The following is a 21,236-nucleotide window of genomic DNA, read 5'->3' on the forward strand; positions in this document are numbered from 1 at the left end:
AGTGGCTGACTTTATTTTTCTGGGCTCCAAAATCACTGCAGATGGTGATTGCAGCCATGAAAGTAAAAGATGCTTACTCCTTGGAAGGAAAGTTATGACCAACCTAGATAGCATATTCAAAAGCAGAGACATTACTTTGTCAACAAAGGTCCATCTAGTCAAGGCAGTGGTTTTTCAGTGGTCATGTATGAATGTGAGTGTTGGGCTATAAAGAAAACTGAGTGCAGAAGAACTGATGCTTTTGAACTGTGGTGTTGGAGAAGACCCTTGAGAGTTCCTTGGACTGCAAGGAGATCCAACCAGTCCATCCTAAAGGAGATCAGTCTGGGTGTTCATTGGAAGGAGTGATGTTGAAGCTGTAACTCCAATACTTTGGCCACCTCATGCGAAAAGCTGACTCATTTGAAAAGGCCCTGATGCTAGGAAAGATTGAGGGTAGGATGAGAAGGGGACGACAGAGGATGAGATGGTTGGATGGCATCACTGACTCAATGGACATGGGTTTAGGTGGACTGTGGGAGTTGGTGATGGACAGGGAGGCCTGGCATGCTGCAGTTCGTAGGGTCGCAAAGAGTCGGACATGACTGAGCAACTGAATAGAAGTGTGCTAGGACCCAGGGCCTCCGACGTTAATGAATGTGATGGGTTGGTTGTCTTGAACTCCAAGTCCCCATATGGCTGAGCTTTTAAAATTTGTATGTCTTTTTTTCCTTTTCTTTTTATAATTTTTCAGATTCTTTTACTTTGTTAGCTGTCACTCTTTGCTTTTGATGTTGAGCTTGTTTCCAGGAGAACCCAAAGCTTCAGTGTGGGTGTTTGAGCTCCTGAGAGGTCCACCTTTTAGAACTGTATCTAAATCAAGAGTTAAGGGACTCTGAGAATATGAGGGCCATGGAGCAGATTCAAATCTAATTTCAAAACCTGCAGCTATATCCAGTCATTTCATAGCTTGGAGGATAGTCACCCCAACCTATCCACAGATCTGTAGTTATAAGATTTAAATGTCGTTTGTTATAAGCCACATTGTTTTAGAGTGGCTTGTCAACAACATTATTGAGGCAATACGTTTTTGTGTGTGTGTTCAGTCGTGTCTGACTCTTGCGACCCCATGGATTACAGCTGGCTAGGCTCCTCTGTCCTTGGAATTTTCAGACAAGAATACTGGAGTGAGTTGCCACTTCCTCTTCAGGGGATCTTCCTGACCCAGGGATTGAGCGTCTGTCTCCTTCATCTCCTACACTGGCATGTGGATTCTTTTACCACCAAGCCACTTGGGAAGCCCCATTGATGCAATAGCTGAAAAATATAGCTACTGTGAAGTCATTAAAATCATATTTTGGAGTTTTTTAAAATAATTTGAGACAAAGGTTATAATATAATGCTAAATTGAAATTATGGTGTAATTATAAAATTATAATATAATTGAATTTATGAGATAATGTTAACTGAAAATCTTAGGATAGAAAGTTATTTTTAAAATGGCATTAAAAATATTTTTATACAGTATATACATTGTCAAAGAATAAAATGACCAACATGTTAATAATGACCGTTTCTAATTGATAGAGTTATGCTCAATTTTAGCTTTTTATTGTCTGTCTTGAAATAGGAGCTCAATTAATATTGTTTTTTTTTCAATTAATATTGGCTAAATAAAATTTGAATAAATAAATTTCCATATTAAAAAAAGGAGAGTAAATAGGCTCTGAGTAAAGGATTGAGGTACTTTCCTAAGAGAAAAACACAAACATAAACTTTAGTGTTAACTTAATTTTAAAACATCTCTCTGGGCATTTACTTCTGTATTCTCAGCCATGTTTAGGACATTTACAGTAGTCAAGGATGAGACTTCCATTTAAAGTGTTATTATAAAGGCTCTGCCTTTTGGTAATAGGAATTAAAATGTTACTTTTGCAGGTATATAGGAAAATTTGTTTAAGGACTACTGAACTGATTCTAGTCCTAAATCTTTTCACAGAGCTCTCATTCAGTAGGAAGGGACCCTCAGAGGAGCCCTGACTCCTTGGCTGCCATTTGCAAAGCACAGATTAAGAGGCCTCTGTATCACTTTGGATTAGGTTATCACAAAGGCTCAAATAACTAGAGTTTAAACAGAACAGAAATTTACTTTTTTGCTCATGTGAAAAAAGTCCATTAGTAGGTAGACAAGAGCTACATAGTCCCACAATCATCAGTAACCTAGGCTCCTTCCATCTGTGCGTTTGCCCATCTTTTAACACATAGCTCTCATCCTCAGACTCACTCACTGCAGAATGGCCACTTGAGTAGCCTCTATCATGTCCATTTTCTAGGCAGCAGGAAGAAGGACGGGCAAGGACAAAAATGGTGCACCCCCTGTCTGAGTTAGCCCGTTTTAAGTAGCTTTCCTGAAGTTTTGCCCAATGACATTCTCTTATATCTCATTGGCCTCCTCTCTTCAGGGAAGCTGGGAAATGCTAGTTTTAAAGCTGGATATATTCAGGGTTCTGCTAGTATGGAAGAAAGAAGGAAAGGAAAAGGAGGGGAAAGACATAAGCAAGCCATCCAGAGTCTGTGCCCTGGCCTCCTAGGAGCTCATGGTTTAGGACAGACAAGACAAAGGCCGGTCATCACACAGTGTTACTCACAGAGCTGTGCAGAACTTTACAGTTGTCTGTCCCTGGATCACTTCAAAGTGTGTAGGTGTAGACTGTTGAAAAGGACGATTTTTGGTAATGGTTAAACTGTCTATCTCATTTCTTCAGTGGGAGGATTAGAGGACTTTCTGGAGGATGCAGGATTTCAGCAGGATGTTAAAGAAAACAATGCTATGAGCAGAGATCCTCTTTGGGTGTTTTGGGAATGGTTGGTCTAGGGCCATCTGTGTAGTGTCACCCTCTCTCCTTGGTTTCTATTTGTGTCCTCACGAGTGCTGTCGGTCAGGGTGTTCAGGGCCATGGTTAGAGGTTCAGAGTATAGTTAGCTGCCGGGGAAGGAAAAAAGCTTCTTGATTTCCATGAGAATCTCAAACCTGAACTAGACTCCCGTTATTAGCTATTATTGATTGACTTCTCTCTGCCCCTAGAATCTTGCTTCCTGTTCCATCTTTTTGAGTACTTACAATGGACTATATATTCTTGTAGAAAGTCATTATTCAATTTAACAACCAATAGTACTAATGATCTATCTCATGCTAATGGACTTCAAAGGAAATGCAGATCTTCCTGTTTTCTTTCTCCTCAACTAAAAATGCTGAGGTTTTTTTTTTTTAAGATACAAGCTGTAGAATAAGCAAATTGAATCTGAAAGTCTATCTGAGTTTCTTTCTGAAAGTGTCACTTTAAGTAATCTAAAGGCGTTGTTTGAGTCTGATTCACAAACCTGTCTTGGAATTCATTGGGAACTTAATGTCTGATAGAGTGAACGGGTTACCAAATATCTATACTTCTTTAGAGCTTTGTGACATTCCAAGACCTCATTCAAGTCACTTATTAGGGGTTGAGGACAAATAGTCTTTTCCAATGCAAAGGTTTTATGAGTCTAGGGTATTATTTACTTGGCTGTGGTGGGTCTTAGTTTCAGCATGCAGGATCTTTTCAGTTGCAGCATGTGAACTCTTGGTTGTGGCATGTGGGATCTAGTTTTCCAGCCCTGCAAGCTCGGGGTCTTAGCCTAGCCACTGGACCACCAGTGAAGTCCCTTAGGGTTTTATTTTTTTCAAACATTGACTTGATCTGATCACAATGTTTATTCTGAAACAACCCTGTGGTTGCTGAAGTGGTAGGATAATGCTACTGTCCACTGTTAACAGCGTTTCTACTTACACGAACTTAGACTTGGTCATGATTATTTAAAAGAATATTTAAGAATCTCCAAATACTATCCAAACATATTAAAAGGGAAAATGTTTCTTCCAACTTTGAAAGCTATTGAATTTGGGTACTTGGGAGAATTTGATTCATTATTTAAAGAATTTCTTTGAATCTGGCCTTACGTATTTCCTGAGTGGTTTCCACTTCTGTCTCCTGGGGGCTGTGAGCTGGCTATTCTCTCTCCTCCTGTTGCCGTCAACCTTTCTGTCATATGAACATAAGCATGCTCAAGTCTGTTCCATCCTTAAAGTAACCTCTTCCTTTAGCTTATCTTTCCTCTTTTGTTAAAATATGAAGTTCTCAAAACAAAAATAAACTTCAAAAGCACTCTGCTCACTGGTTTACTTCCTCACCTCTTGATCACATGCTAAATGTCCTACTCTCTGACTTCTACTTTTCTAATAGAAACTAATAGTTTAACTAATAAATAGTTACTTTAACTAATAGTTGCCAAATTCCAGTGGATATGTCCCAGCCTCTGGCCTGGTGGTCCTCTCGTCGCCCTGAATTCAGTTGATGATCTCTTCCTCTGTGGGACTCTCTGAGCCCTCAGTGTCCACCGTGTCATACTTTTCTGGCTCTCCTTGTACATTTCTGACTTTCATTTTGTGTCTTTAGTGACTTTCCTCTGCCTGTGGTTTAAATTCTGAGTGACATCAGATAAACCACTTTATTCTTTTTAATCCACGAAAAGGAGAGGGGTTGAAATGGATAATCTCTAAATTCCTTTCAAGCCAGTATTCTTTTAGTCATATTATCAGGAGTTAGAACTCACTGAAACACTCTAGTGTTTCATGTACAAAGACGTGTAATGAGAGATGATTAACATTTGGGCTGCAGTTTTGCAAAGGCATATTGTTGGCTGCTTCTTTTTCGGAGAAATCATGAATGCTAAAAACTAGTACGGCATCATTCAGCAGTTTATCACCGAGTGGGAGACTGACTAATGTGATTTGTGGTTTCAGCATAACTGAACAACTGACCATTCATGTAGGCCTTCAGTGCTGCAGCTATGAGGAAGGGTGGCGTGAATGAGGTTCTTTGGCCACCATGGCCTTCAGACATGACCACACACTGTGCATGGGTACAGTCTTAGAGAGCTGGGAACCACTGTCATACAGATGTTCCTACCATGGCCATCGCGTTTGACTAAACATGGCAACTAACGACAACAACGTTGGCCTTTTCCAGTAACAATTAATTAAACGATACCTAGTTTTTAATAGTAATTTAGTTATGTATACTGCTACCCAAGATTTCAGATTATGTGTTGAGGGCAGGATTCAATATGATAGATGGGTGAAAGTTTAAGGATATTTGATGAGTGTGTCAAATAGGGGGAAGGGTGCAGATACTGGGGGGTAGACAAAAGTGAATAAGAGAGAGAGTTTGATAGGGTTGCTAAAGTTTGTCTACCTTGTGGTAGTACTTGCAGATGCTCTTATTTGTGAGTGTACAGTGTTCCTTCAATAAATGTTTAATTTTACAATAAAACTCTGTGTCCTGAGTACTCCAAGCTGAGTCATATTTGTGTGATTTGGGAGTAAGGGTTATACTTTAATTTTCTGACATACTCAGAACTGAGAAATAAGGACATTAAAACCCAAAGATGTAGCATTTAAGTGGATTATGGGTTGGCAGGAGAGACCATCTAATAATACCATCATTAGATTAGATTAAGTTCATAATTAGACAAGGATACAAATATATTGATAGGTCATCCACTAAGCCATTCTGCAAAGATGTTGCCTTGGCTATAACAGTAACCAAATTAAGGCCATAGCCAACAAGATTGTGCACATGTTGCACCACTGATACAGTGGACAGGGACCTACATCATTTGCTGAGTATAAACCCAGAGTACCCTGTTAGCTTCTGTGCCAGGGCCCATCCCTGTGCTGCCCTGTATGGGAGGCACAGGGCTGCTGTCCCTTGGCACTCTTGAATGGGAGCCTTAGAATACCAGATGGGCACCCAATGGTAATTATATTAGCTGTATCTGTACAGTGATGGTGCTGGCATTTTGCCTCACCTTTCAGAGCAAAGGACATCCAGCAACGCTCTCCTGGGAAGCAGATTAACTTCTGTGAGTCACTGCTTTTCCATCTCATTTATGATTCATGACCTGGGCTATATTTTTAGCTTGTATTTATTTGGGTCTGTGAAGTGGGCTGGTCGGAAGTGTTGTTTGGAAACTTATGGAAGCATGAGGAGAAACTGACATCACACTTAATTTTTGTTGTTGTTGTTCAGTCCCTCAGTCATGTCCGGCTCTGCGACCCCATGGACTGCAGCATGCCAGGCTTCCCTGTCCATGACCGTATCCCGGAGCTTGCTCAAACTCATGTCCATCAAGTTGGTGATGCCATCCAACCATCTCATCCTCTGTCATTCCCTTCTCCTCCTGCCTTCCATCTTTTCCAGCATCAGGGTCTTTTCCAATGAGTCGGTTCTTCACATCAGGTGGCCAAAGTATTGGAGTTTCAGCTTCAGCATCAGTCCTTCCAATGAATATTCTGGACTGATTTCCTTTAGGATTGACTGGTTTGATCTCCTTGCAGTTCAAGGCACTCTCAAAAGTCTTCTCCAACACCACAGTTTAAAAACATCAATTCTTTGGTATTCAGCTTTCTTTATAGTTCAACTCTCACATCCATAATTCCCTGATGGCTCAGATGGTAAAGCATCTGCCTACAATGCGGGGGACCTGGGTTCGATCCCTGGTTCGGGAAGATCCTCTGGAGAAGGAAATGGCACCCCACTCCAGTACTCTTGCCTGGAAAATCCCATGGACGTAGGAGCCTGGTAGGCTACAGTCCATGGGGTTGCAAAGAGTTGGACACAGCTGAGCGACTTCACATCACTTCACTCACATCCATACATGACTACTGGAAAAACCATAGCGTTGACTAGATGAACCATTGTTGGCAAACTAATGTCTCTGCTTTTTTTTTTTTGTCTCTGCTTTTTGATACACTGTCTGGGATTGTCATAGCATTTCTTCCAAGGAGCAAGCATCTTTTAATTTCATGGCTACATCACCATCTGCAGTGATTTTGGAGCCCAAGAAAATAAAGTCTGTCACATGCATCAGGTGGCTTGAAACTTGATTATAATCATCAGACTTTCTGTGACCATTTATCGAGAGCCTACTGCATCCCATGTATTGTATGGGGCTCTAAGAATGCCAGGTAAATGGACCCAGTTGCTAGCCATCAAGAGCGTATTGAGTTACGCAGGCAGACAGTGAAGTGGATAACTAATAGACTGTAGTTACAGCTATCTACACCTCCAGCCGTATCTCTGGACTTTAGTCATATTGAATGGTTTTGGAGCACCTCTTAATCTTGCCCTTTCCCTCTTGCACGTGCTCTACGTGTTGCCTGAAAATCCCTTCCCAATCCTCTCCTTAGTTGCCCATCATGACTCACACCAAGATCTCTTCTAAAAAATCTTCCCTGATTCCCTGAGGCTGGGCTGGAGCCCCTCCTACACACTCCCATAGCACCTTACATCCTAGTGTTTATCACACTCTATAAAGAGTGCTCTTAACTGAGGTCCCTTCATAGTAGTTGAGGCTTATTCATCACCTTCCCCAACTAGGAGGCAAATGGAGCTGAAGAGGAGGGTGAGGAACATGTCATCCCAGGAGAGCCCCTGCCTGTTACTGAGCCCTTCTCATGCTCCGTCACTATGCCCAGCACCACACCTGCATCACCTTGTTTGAGCCTCATAATAACCTTATGTAACCGGTAAGTTATCATCCCTATTTTATAGATGAGGAAACTGAGGCCTTACATGCAGGTTATTTGCTCACAGTGTCACAGCTAGTACATGCACAGCTGAGCTTCAGACCTGGCCTGCCTGATTCCCAGAGCCCATGCTCTTAGACTCTGTGGTCTGTTCCTTTTTCCCTTTCATGGTTACCATAAACGTCAGGGTAGAGTAAGTCATTCTATGGTCATAAGCAATCCAAGCATCTCAGCAGCTGAGTCAAAAAAAAAAAAAAAAAAAAGGTTTATTTGTCACTAATATCATGTGTCCGCAGCAAAGTGGCTCGGGTCTCTTACTCAGTGTTCTCCCTCAGAACCTGGGCTAAGGGAGGCCCTGTCTCTGTGCCTCCCTAATTGAAAGAGAGGAAATTTGAGAAAAATCACTCCCTAAGCAATAGTCTGCTTGCATAGATTCACTAAATCAGGAGCTGTGCCAGGTTCAAAGGGGCAAGAGAAGTGCTGTCCTACTCTGGGGTGGGCAGGTGAACATTGGAAATATTCGTGGAAATGCACTAACAGCTCTCACATAAACAAAGGAAAGAGTGGAAGGAAGGAAGGAACTATAAAACAAAAGCAAAAGGGAATGATAGTGTCTGGGAAAATGAAGACCTTCCAGGAAATAGGATGAAGCTTGCCTTTTTAAACACAGATCTCTGGTTAAATGGCTGTTGGGTCAGTTACTCAGTTTGTTCTTCCTGTAAGCAGCACTGCTAAGGCTGCTTCTCTTCTAAACATATTAATGCCTTGACACAACTTGGGATTTCACTGGATCCATCAGCAGAGAGTAGTCAGTTGGTATTTCAAAGGCAATATAATCTTTGGGCCAGTATTTCAATACTGGCCAGTATTTCAATTCTTATTTTCATTAATGGGGACCAGTCCTTCAAAAGAGAGACCTTCTTTAAGAACAACAGAAAATAGCATTCTTGAATTCCTAGGATTATACTTACACAATGATAAAACTTTCTTAGAAGTCTGGGTTATGGGGCATTTGCTCTTCCCCACAAAGGACTCAGCATGAAGCTATTGGTTGCGGCTTTTGAATCTTGACAGTATTAAAATTGAATATAAGATAAGAGGTCCCCAAGGAGTTTCTGTCAAGAGCACATTAAGAATATTTTGTATGGAGATTTCACCTTTGTACGATGCGATTTTTGTTCCTCCAAACACAAAGGGTGATCAACTGTGTGGAACTGACTGTTGTAGGTGGTGGTTGCAGCAATCACTCTTGAGTTCCTGTAAGTTACTATAGAATATAAAAACACCTGTCACCTACAGGAGATGCCTGTCTTTCCCACTCTTTCTCTCATGCAGCAGCAAGAATAATAATACCTATATATTAAAAAGAGAAAAGTATTTTAAAAGTTTATACATATATTGTTCTTGTTGTTCGGTCGCTAAGTCGTGTCCGACTCTTTGCAACCCCATGGACTGCAGCACGTCAGGCCCCTCTGTCCTCCACTAACTCCTGGAGTTTGCTTAAACTTATACCCACTGTGTGTTGGTAAAGCTATCTACTCATCTCATCCTCTGCCACCCCCTTCTTCTTTTGCCTTCAATCCTTCCAGGCATCAGGGTCTTTTCTAATGAGCTGGTTCTTTGCATCAGGTGGGTAAAGTGTTGGAGCTTCAGCTTCAGCATCAGTCCTTCCATTGAACATTCAGGGTTGATTTCCTTTAGGACTGACTGGTTTAACCTCCTTGCAGTCCCAGGGACTCTCAAGAGTCTTCTCCAACACCATAGTTCAAAAGTGTCAATTCTTTGGTGCTCAGCCTTTTCTCTCTCTCTCTTTCTATATATATATAATGGCTATTTGGGGCAGGTGACTAGAGGAGAGATACAGTGCTTTATCTTCAGTCCAGATGTTTTCAGATCCCTGAATTCATTTTCATTTTACACATGTCCCTGGACTCTACCCAGGAGGAGCCTGGGTCACTGCAGGGAAGTAAGCATCACAGGGAGTCTTCTCTTATTTGATGTGAGCACTGTGGGGGAGCTGCTATCAGCAGATGCCTCGTCAGTAGGATGAAGCGCATCCTACTTCTTATATTAGTGATCAAAATCACTGTGCAGTAGGTTGCATCTTTTATAGATATAGAGTTTTGAGACTCAGCTTCTCCAGGTCAGGGAGATGATGTGGAACGGCATAACTTTAAGCAGCAAAAGACCTGTGTTCTCTGTGAACCAGCCCTGTGACCCTTGAGCAGAACACTGAACCCCTAAGAATCAATTTCTCATCTCTAAAAGGGGTATTATATACCTGTTCAGGTTCTGTGACAGTTTCACTGTGAGGATCAAATGAGATAACACTTGTGAAAACAGACAGTGTAAATCGCTGTTCATACAAAAGCCTATGATCACATGGAATGTGATTTACCTGGCTGGGCACAGCAGCAGAGAGAGCCATTCATGCCTCCCAAGAAATGAGTGTACAGTTATTCCTAGGGGGAGGTAAGAGCCCTCCAAATGCTCTCAGAGCAGTTTTTGCCTCAGGGATGACCTCAAGCAGAGACTGTGTCTGTGCTCAGGTCTGTAGGCAGATATGAAACCACTCTCAGTTGAAAAAAATGCCCATGTGTAAGGGATTTTCAATGTGAGTAGGACTGTCGGTATGAGATACTGCACAGTTGCCTGGTGTGGTATACAGATGGTTGTCATACTTTCCTTGCCCACAGACAAACAGTACTGTTTTTCAGATGAATTGAAAGTTTTCTTTTGATGCTTGTAGGCAGTTCATATCCTAAAATATTGGAGTGTCAACAAAGTGCCAATCAGACCAAGATCTTTATTGTTTACCTGGGCTTCTGGCCCTCAAGACTTTCTGTCTGAAGGATCCAGGTTGCCCATTGTCAAAGAGAAATGCTTCTTCTGAATAATCTTAAAAATGTCCTTATTAATTCTAAAAATCCCCAGGAGATTATATTTAAGATGTTGTCAGTTCTGCTTGCCATAGTGGGATTGGAATGGAATTTTAAAATATAGGTGCCTCTCCATTTGCTGCTAGTGAAGGCATCAACTTAGCAGGGGAAGAGCATCTGTGAGATCTGGGCCAGAGTGATAGGGTTACCCCCCTTCACAGCCCTGCTTTGCCTTGGGCAGGAACCCTGGAGATAGAGAGAACCCTGGAGAATCCTTCCTTCTTCTGGAAGGACCAGCAGAACACACAACTTACTTTAGAAGATTCCATCTTTGTAAATATTAACGACTCAGAGTGTTGAAATTCCCTAGTTGCAAAGACCCCAGTGGGAATGAGTGATAAAATTCAGATTTTCAGGCTTTTGAACCTGGAGCAGGAGTTTTCATCAGGGTAGATGTTTGGATTTTAAAGACCTGTTCAGTTTAATCAACTGAAGTTTACTTTGAGGGACTACTGTATACCAGATAGTATTCTAGTTGTTGGGGGTAGAGCAGTCCTGTTGTCTGGTACTAATCTTCTAGTGAGGGAGACAGACTACCAACAAACATTGTTGTAAGCAGTAAATACTCTGAAGAAAAGCAAATACAAGAGGATAGAGAGTGGTGGAGAGCAAGAAGGTGTCAGCAGCCCTGTGCTCTTGGTGGGAAGTTTCAAAGGTGCTGTAAGATCATCTAAGAAATCAGTCATGTCTGACTCTTTGAGAACCCATGGTCTACACAGTCCATGGAATTCTCCAGGTCAGAATAATGGAATGGGTAGCCTTTCCTTTCTCCAGGGGGTCTTCCTAACCCAGGGATTGAACCCAGGTCTCCCACATTGCAGGCAGATTCTTTACCAGCTGAGCCATAAGGGAAGCCCAAGAATACTGGAGTGGGTAGCCTATCCCTTCTCCAGCAGATCTTCCTGACCCAGGAATCAAACCAGGGTCTCCTGAATTGCAGGCGGATTCTTTACCGACTGAGTTATCAGGGAAGCCCATCTAAGAAAAGGAGGTGTTAATAGATTCTCAGACAAAAACCAAACTAATGGTTCCCAAAGGGGAAATGGTTGGGGGGGATCAACCGGGAGTATGGAAATGATTGATACACATCACTCTATATAAAGTAGATAAACAAGGATTTACTGTGTAGCATAGGGAAGTAACTATGTTCAATATAATGATATCATGTAATAACCAATAATGGAAAAGAATCTGAAGCTATATACTTGAAACTAACCGAATATTGTAAATCAACCATAGTTCAATTTTTTAAAAAAAGAAGAAGAAAGGCAGTGTTTGCCAGGACCACTTGTGCCTCTTCCCTTGAGGCTTGTCTCACTGAATTCCCTCTAAACTTGCTCCCTTTCCAGAGGCAGAGTCCCCCTCCCCAGCGTCCACCTGCCCCAGGTTTGCATGGATTGGTGCTGCACTAAATGGGGAAGGACTTTCCACTCCCTTCTCACATGACACACACCCAACTCAAACTTGGCGTAAGGAGGGCTTTGACTAGCTTTACTTCAGGATTATTTTAACTGGAAATATACCCCTTTAAGAAAGAACACATTACAGATGGTCCAGTTAGGATGCAGGTTATTTTGAGACTTCCTGAACGTTATTTCTTGGCTCCTTCATTCAAATAAATCATTTATTACCCTGTAAGAGGTGCTGGGGATAATGATGACTAAGACTCACTCCCTGCCCTTGAGAGGCACACAGTTTAGCAGTGGGCAGACATCGATATTTAAATGGATAAATAGCTGCATCACTGGGTGAGTACAACCTTCGGGTGTGACCAAGATATTCTGGGAGCCCAAAGGAAGAGCAATGAACTCTGCCTCAAGGGTGCTGAAGATTTCAAACAACTATTATGATCTGAAGCCTTATTCATAGATGGATTATTCATCCATTCACATGTATTTCCTGAATAGTTTATATCAGGATCACACTGCCTGCAGATATTATTTGTTTGGCCTGTTGTTGTTATTGCTTGATAATAATTCTATTGAGATATAATTACATTTCATATAATCCACCCATATAAAGTATACAATTCAATGGATTTTAGTATATTCACAGAGTTGTACAGTCACCACCAATATTAGAACATTCTTATCAACTCCCAAATCAACTCTGTGACCTGTAGCACTCACACCCCACCCCCTCAAACCTTCCAACCTTCCTTTCTAGCTCTATAGATTTACCCATTCCAGTTATTTCATATAAATGGAATCACACAGTATGTGGTCTTTTGTGACTGCGTTCTTTCCCTTAGAAAAATATTTTCAAAGTTCATCCATGTTGTACCATGTATCAGTATTTCATTTCCTTTTTATTGCCAAACACAAGTCCATGACACGAGGTACCACTGTTTATTGATCCATTCATCAGTTGATGGATATTCAGGTTGTTTCTACTTTTTGTTATTATGACTAGTGCTGCTGTGAACATTGGAGTGCAAGTTTATGTGTGGACCTATGTTTTCACTTTTCATGAGTGGATATCTAGGAGTGGAATTTTTGGACCTGATGGTGGTTCTAAGTTTAACTTTCTGAGAAACTGCCAAGCTGTTTTCCCTTGTGTCTTCACCATTTTATATTCCCATTACCAATGTATGAGGGTTCCAGTTTCTCCATATCTTTGCCAACACTTGCTATTTTCAGTTTGTTTGTTTGTTTGTTTAAATTATAGCCATTCCAAAGAGTGTGAAGTGGTATCTTATTGTGGTTTTGATGTGCATTTCCTTAGTGATGAATGACATTGAGCAGTTTTTCCTGTGCTTACTGGCCATTTGTATATCTTATTTTGAGAAACGTCTATTCGGATCATTTGTCCATTTAAAAATTGTGCTGCTTGTCTTTTTACTGTTGTGTTGTAAGTGTTCTCTATGTATTATAGATGCAAGTCCCTTATCAGATAAATCATTTGCAAACAGTTTCTCCCATTCTGTGGGTGATCTTTTCATTTTCTTGATAGTGTCCCTTGAAGTACGAAAGTATTTGATTTTTATAAGATTCAATTTATGTATTTTTTTCTTTGGTTGCTTGTACTTTCGGTGTCATAGCCAAGGTTATGATAATTTTTGCGTATTTTCTTTTAAGAGTATTATCATTTTAATTCCTATGTGTAGATCTTAGATCCATTATTGAGTTTATTTTGCATATGATGTGGAATAGAGATATGATTTCATTCTTTTGTATGTTATTTCATTCTGTAATATCCAATTGCTCCAGCACCATTTGTTGAAAACACTGTTCTTTCCCCACTTAAATTGTTTTGGTGCCCTCATCAAAATTCAATTGGTGGACACGACTGAAGCGACTGAGCACATGAGGGTTTATTTTTGGACTGTCAATTCTATTTCACTGATCTATATGTCTTTCCTTATGTAATCACCACACCTGTTTTGTTGTACAGCTGTGTCAGGAGTTTTGAAATTGGGACATGTGAGTTCTCCAACTTTTATCTTGTTCAACATTGTGTTGGCCCTTCTGGGTCTCTTGAATTTCCATGTGAATTTTAGGATCAGCTTGTCAATTTCTGCAAAGAAGCCATCTGGTATTTTGCCAGGAACTGAGTCAATAAATCAGTTCGAGGAATATTGCTATCTTAACATGAAGTCTTCTGATCCATGAACTTGGAATGTCTTTCCAATTATTTTGATCTTCTTAAATTTCTTTCAACAATACTTTATAGTTTTCAAAGTCTGAATTTTACATTTATTTTGTTAAATTTATTTATAAATATTTTATTGTTTTTAATTCTATTCATAATGTAATTTTTAAAATTCAATTTTTGGATTTTTCATTGTGACCTTGTTGGTTTTAAAATTTAGGAAAATTCATAAAGTCTTATTTCTGACTTCTTTTGAAAAATCAGATCTGGTTTCCTAAATGGCAACAAGGGGCTAGAGTGAGTAGCTTGGGTTTTGTCTTGCGTGTAGTCTGTATAGTTCCAGATTTCCCTGTATCTGGTTACTTTCTCCTGTCTGGATCCATTTACTCATTAATATCTTAATTATTAAGCACTGAGCTTTTGACCTTTATGGTTATTCTTTTTGAAAATTAAGTTAGATGAGATACAGTTTAAAAAAAGGATTAATATGATCTAAACCTTTAATATAATTATTTTTATATACACATCCTATCTTTTCTTCTAAGTTGTTCAAGCTCCTTTTTACTCATTCATCTCAGGAGCATTGGTGAGCTAGGCTCAGTACTGAGGATACAAAGAAGAAACAGACACCATTCCTATTCCAAAAGAGGTACAGACACACTGGCCAAAAAAGCCATATGGACAATTAATATCTTATAAAAGGTCTTCTGGATGTCCATACAGTGTGTGGAGGAGGGTCCAGAGAAGGGAGTGGTCAGACTGAAGGTAAGAAAGGAGAAGAAGGTCTTCCCTGATGACTCATAGTAAAGAATCTGCCTGCCAGTGCAGGAAACTGTTTCATCCCTGGTCTAGGAGGATCCCGTGTGCCATGGAGCAGCTAGGCCCCATACCACAACTGTTGAGCCTGTGCTCTAGAGCCTGCAAACTACAGCTATTGATCCCATGCACCGCAACTACTGAAGCCTGCGTACCTTTGCGCCTGTGTTTGCACCACGACACGCCACTGCAATGAAAAGTGGCCCCTGCTCGCTGCAACTAGAGAAAAGCCCGAGCGACAACAAAGGCTCAGCACAGCCAGAAGTAAATAAATAAGTAAAATTTAAAAAAGAAAGGAGGAAAAGAGGAGAGGCTTCACGGAAGTGACTTTTGAATGATAATAGTTAGGGACCTTGTCCATTAAGCTAAGAAAGTAAGATCTCTTCCTGAAGACTGTTGTGTTCTCCAAAGTGTAATTCTTGGACCTGCTGTAGCAGAATCCATGAGTCCTTAATAAAATGCATTCTTGTGGACCAACTGAAGCAGAATTTTTCAGAACCCCAGAAATCTGTTTTTAAAAATCTTCCGTTTAAGTTTCCTTGGTAAATCTGAAGTGCTCTAAAGTTTGAGAAGCTCTGCTTTAAGAAGGTGGGGGATCTGTGAGAGTTTTAAGTGGGAATGAGGTGTGATAGGGTGGAGTGATACCACCCTGCATTTCAGTAAGGTGCTGGCTACATTGGGAAAGGCAGATTCAGAGGGTGGGACACCAGAGACTCCTTCTTAGTGGGGGTGCATTCTAAATTCATCACTAGGGTGAAAATCAGGTGGAATAAAGAATACACTGGGAAATCTCTGAAATCTATAACACCTGTGCACCCGGACCATCAAGGTTCAGTTCAGAGTCAATGGCTTCTATCTGTTTGAATTTGCAGAGAGGTCCCTTTTCCCTGGGGCAGAAGTCAAGTCTAGTTTGAGTGGTAGAGTTGGGGGCTGAGGGGCTGAATAAAGGGACTGATCTTTTACTTTCTGCAGGTCAGGTTGAAACAGTAGTTGAACTGAGTAAATCAAACATTGATATGATGGGAGTCCACTCTATTGCAATTGAGAGAGTGTGCCTAAACTACAGCAGATACGAGAGATGACTAAATTGATGGAATTTGGCCCCTGGTTGGATGAAGGGTTTGAAAGAAAGGGAAGAGTATGTGAACCAGAGGCTGGAACAGGTCACTAGAGTGGACAAGATCATTGGTTTGCTCAGGGAGTTTCAATAGAGTCTTGAGCCCAGAAGCTACTGTAGTGAGTTGAAGCATGAATTGAAAGTAAGGAAGTGGAGGCAATGTCTCAAGGTTTGTCCTCTTCCCACTTCCCCTGTTTTTAATGGGAAAGATTAGATGTTATTTAGAGGTGGCAGAAAAATCCTGCAATGTCTTTAGGTCATGTTGGTGGCTTCTACCATCTAGCACAAGGGCAGGCACATTCTAAGGAAGGGAAAATGCCATTGAAAAACAAGAGATTTAACCTTACTTGGTAATTAATAAATTGTGATTCCAAGAGGTTAAGTGGTAGACTTTATGTAATTTTTAAACTCTAAAATAATACCACTTACTTATTTTTTCAAACACAAACAATACAAAAATGTAAAGTAAAAAATAAAAGTTTGCCTCTCTCCCATTCCCAGAGGTAATATGTATACTTTGGATATTCTTCCTGAGGATATTCTTTCTTTAGATCTTTGAAGGTCATCATTCTGTAAGAGTCAGGATGAAAAGTTCCCACAAGCCAGCTCTCATTCCTGTTCTCTGAAAACCCCAGTAATAATTTCTTCTCTGGAATGCAAAGCCCAAGATACACAGGCCATGAATAGACTGTTCACCTCGCCTTAGAAACAAGTGGTTGAAGCTCAGACAGTACAAAAATATTATGACTGCCCTGGGGCAAGAAGGGAGTGCGTGAGCTGGAATCTAGGTGAGCCGTCTGTCAGGTGCTGAATGGAAAGGTTGTCTGAGTGCTGTCACGTTCTTACCACCCCTGATACCTTGAATAAAGGTCTTCAGTGTCCTCTCCCCATCACAGGGCCAGGTATTAGGGCGTGTCTTCTGTCTCAGGTGCCACATCCTGCTGGCCCCGGAAGAGCTTGGATTCATGCCTGCTCTTACCACGGGGCCCCCAGGTGGGTCACCTTCTTTCCCACCTTGGAAGACCAAAGGAAGAGGCAGAGGGGGCAGCTGGATGACCTCCTCTCTTTTCAATTTCCCTGTCCTACAAGGCTCACACACAGGTTCCCAGAAATGGACTGCAACCTCCAGAATAAGCCCTGATTCAGTCTCACTGAATAAGTGAAACTGAGCCAGCCGCTTCCCGTTAATAGGGCTTAATTTCTTCATCTATTAAATGGAATTAACCATGACTAACCTCATAGAAAGAAAAGATAAATCATCTCTTTCATGGTTGTCCTGTCCTCATGGAGCTAGGTTTCTTGAGAATAGAGCCCGTGTCTTTGCAGACCTACACTTAATACGTGAATGAGAGGTAGGGTTAGTTTATACTGACACCAACAAACTAAATTCCTGCTCCCGCAGGCCTGGACATTCAGCCACTTTCCACTTGTTCAGTCAGGTACCTAAACACAGATACTGACAGTCTTTTTATGCACCATGCCCTCCCTGCTTCTTCACAGCGATGGTTTCTGAGAAATGGACTGAGTGAGTCAATGGGAGGACCAGGTGCATCTGGGCTTCAGAGTCATTGTGGGAAAAAAAGCGGGCATTGATTTTCTCCCTTCACGTTGCCCTGAGTGCCTTCCACCCCACATGCCCGGGGTGGATGGGGAATGTGCTCATCGTCACGATCATCTCAGACCGTGACTCACGTTTCCCGCAGCGAGGCTGGCAGAAGGTGTGCCGTTGCTGACAGACAAGTATGTGAAGCAAAACAGAGGTTTCAGTGAAGGGGGGTTTTGGAAACAACTCCTGGGCCTGCCTTAGAAGGACGGGGCTGAGGTGGCTATCGCCATGAAGTGTGATTAAAAACAAAACCTTACATTTATACACAGCTGTGGATAAAATAGATAGCTAGTGAGAACCTACTGTATGGCACAGGGAACTTTATTCAGTGCTCTGTGGTGACCTAAACGGGAAGGAAATCCAAAAAAGAGGGGCTAGATGTATATGTATAGCTGGCTCACTTTACTGCACAGCAGAAGCTAATACAACATTGTAAAGCAACTTCAGTTCAGTTCAGACGCTCAGTCGTGTCCGACTCTTTGTGACTCCACGAACTGCAGCACGCCAGGATAAACTGCAATTAAAAAGGAAGAACAAAGCTTGGAAGATTCCCTCTCTCTCTGTCCTCCTCTCTTACTCTCCACTAAAAACCTCTTCCCTTGTTAACCAGAATCCCACAGTCGGTGACTCACATCACTGGGCTGAGAACTGCCCCATTTGACACCTTCCCTCATTGAGTTGTTGAGGCTCAGAGCATCTCTGCCCCAGCTTACATGCTTTGCCTCGTTTCCCCCTCCCGTCAGCTTTATCACTCAGGGTTTTCCCCACGCCTGGAACACCTGGGGAGTCAGGCCCTTTCTCCCCACCTTCCCCTCAAGTCTCTTTCTGAGACCTCAGTTCTGCTATACTCCTTGCTCATCCTCCAGGATGGAGAGAACAAACAGTCAGAAATTCACCTCCCTCTGCTCATTGTAAACTACTGTTGGAGCTCAACAGTAGAAGCCTCTTTGACTCTTTCATCCAGTATTTACTGGGTACCTTCTGTGGCTCAGGCACTGTCCTGGGTGTTGGGAATTCCATGGTGATCATGGTCCTTGCTCTTATGATGCTTACAGTCAAGGGAATGAAGACAGGTAATAAGCAAGTTAACAAGTAAACTTGATTATTCGTGGCATGATGACAAATGGGGGGCTGTGATGAAGGGTGCTAGGAAGGGTCTCTGAGGCAGTGACATGTGAATTAAAACCTGAAGGATAGAAAGGAGTCAGTCTTACAGAGCAGTGGGGAGGATCTAGCCAGAGCTAGCAATGGAGCAGCTAGTGCAAAGGCCCTATGTTTGGAAAGAGTTGGCTGTATTTGAGGAATGGAAGGAAGGCCAGTGTGGCAGCAAAGCGCAGAGGAGCAGGTGACAGAGCCAGAAAACACAGGGTTTAGGTGTCAATACTAGAGCGCCCATGAAGAATGTGAGGAACAGGAATCTGGCTGAGAATGGCCGGGCAATTGTCTTGACCAGCAAACTCTCCCCTACACGAGGCTCTAGACAACACTTGGTGCACTGACCTGCTCTTAGGATGCGAAATGTACAGAATTCGCTGAGAAATACTCCAAGAGTGTCTGGAGAGGCACCCCCAGCTCCTGCCATCTTTCCACAAGCAGAAGGAGGCTGGAAGGCTTCCAGGGGAAAGCTAAACAGGAAGCAGATCATTTCCAAGGAGCCAACAGATCACTTTCAATCAGACCGCTTGGCTCTCATCGCATTTCCGAGCTCATTCTCAGAGAAAAACACTCTCCCTCATCAACTGAGGCTCTGCTAAGAGGATGACTCCCACTGCCTCACCGGGCAGAGCTACACGGGGGACTACTAAACCTGCCTCCCTAGGCTTAATGCCTCTCCATGATTCCAGAATCCAGTTTTTAACTCTCAGCTTGCTGTTTCCTGGATACCCTACCAGCGTCGTTCAGTGAACAGGTCCCAAACCACCTCATCTTCCCTTCTCTTGGCTTTCTTCTTTCTGTTAATGGAATCACTGTTCCCCCTGCTACCCTGGCTGGAAACGTGTGAGTCATCCTTGACTCATCCTTCTCTCTTATTCTCTAGATCAAATCAACTGCCGGATCCTGTAGTATCTATTTCCGAGATGTCACTTGAATCTGTCCCTTCCTTCCCACCATCCCTCCTCAGGGTGAGCTTTTGTTACTTCTCAAGAGAAGCATCCTCACTTACTCCCTTGCTATTGACCAACCTTCCTACTGCTGCTGACATTAGGCTTCTCAAACACAGAGTAATCCCGCCACTCTTTACACCAGCCTAACACAGCTCCCACTTTTGCCACATTAAATATAACGAACTGTCTTTTAGCTTTATGAGCGTTGGTGCCTTTTCCAATACTCCATGTTCAAGCTAGATTTACTCCTTCCTGGTGTAGGACATGACTTTTTCTTTCCTTGAATCCTCTGAATAAATGAGGTTGCAAAAAGTAGAATTTTCTTATGTTATTAAGCTTTGGGTTTATCTGCATTTATATGCTTATTTTGGAGAAGGCAGTGGCACCCCACTCCAGTACTCTTGCCTGGAAAATCCCATGGACGGAGAAGCCTGGTAGGCTGCAGTCCATGGGGTCGCTAAGAGTTGGACACGACTGAGCGACTTCACTTTGACTTTTCACTTTCATGCATTGGAGAAGGAAATGGCAACCCACTCCAGTGTTCTTGCCTGGAGAATCCCAGGGAAGGGGGAGCCTAGTGGGCTGCCGTCTATGGGGTCACTCAGAGCTGGAAATGACTGAAGTGATTTGGCAGCAGCAGAATACTTGATATTTGTGTATTATTTGTCTCACATTTAGTTTTGCTTCCTTTAATATTTGAGCATACATATGCACCACACCCTGCCCTTAGAACACCTTCAGTTCAGTTCAGTTCAGTCGCTCAGTCGTGTCCGACTCTTTGTGACCCCATGAATTGCAGCATGCCAGGCCTCCCTGTCCATCACCATCTCCCGGAGTTCATTCAAACTCACGTCCATCGAGTCAGTGATGCCATTCAGCCATCTCATCCTCTGTCGTCCCTTTTCCTCCTGCCCCCAATCTCTCCCAGCATCAGAGTCTTTTCCAGTGAGTCAACTCTTCACATGAGGTGGCCAAAGTACTGGAGTTTCAGCTTTAGCATCATTCCTTCCAAAGAACACCCAGGACTGATCTCCTTTAGAATTGACTGGGTGGATCTCCTTGCAGTCCAAGGGACTCTCAAGAGTCTTCTCCAACACCACAGTTCAAAAGCATCAATTCTTCGGCACTCAGCTTTCTTCACAGTCCAACTCTCACATCCATACATGACCACTGGAAAAACCATAGCCTTGACTAGATGGACCTTTGTTAGCAAAGTAATGTCTCTGCTTTTGAATATGCTATCTATGTTGGTCATAACTTTTCTTCCAAGGAGTAAGCGTCTTTTAATTTCATGGCTGCTATCACCATTTGCAGTGATTTTGGAGCCCCAGAAAATAAAGTCTGACACTGTTTCCACTGTTTCCCCATCTATTTCCCATGAAGTGATGGGACCAGATGCCATGATCTTCGTTTTCTGAATGTTGAGCTTTAAGCCAACTTTTTCACTCTCCATTTTCAC

At 42.2% G+C, this 21,236-nt stretch overlaps 1 protein-coding gene across 1 annotated transcript in view; it reads left to right on the top strand.

The window, feature by feature from the left end:
- SHC4 (SHC (Src homology 2 domain containing) family, member 4) overlaps nucleotides 1-21,236 on the top strand; it is a 134,046-nt gene that overhangs the window by 26,848 nt on the left and 85,962 nt on the right. The window lies entirely within an intron of this gene.

Source organism: Bison bison, unplaced genomic scaffold, assembly GCF_000754665.1.
Source record: "Bison bison bison isolate TAMUID 2011002044 unplaced genomic scaffold, Bison_UMD1.0 scf7180017864118, whole genome shotgun sequence".
NCBI lineage: Eukaryota > Metazoa > Chordata > Mammalia > Artiodactyla > Bovidae > Bison > Bison bison.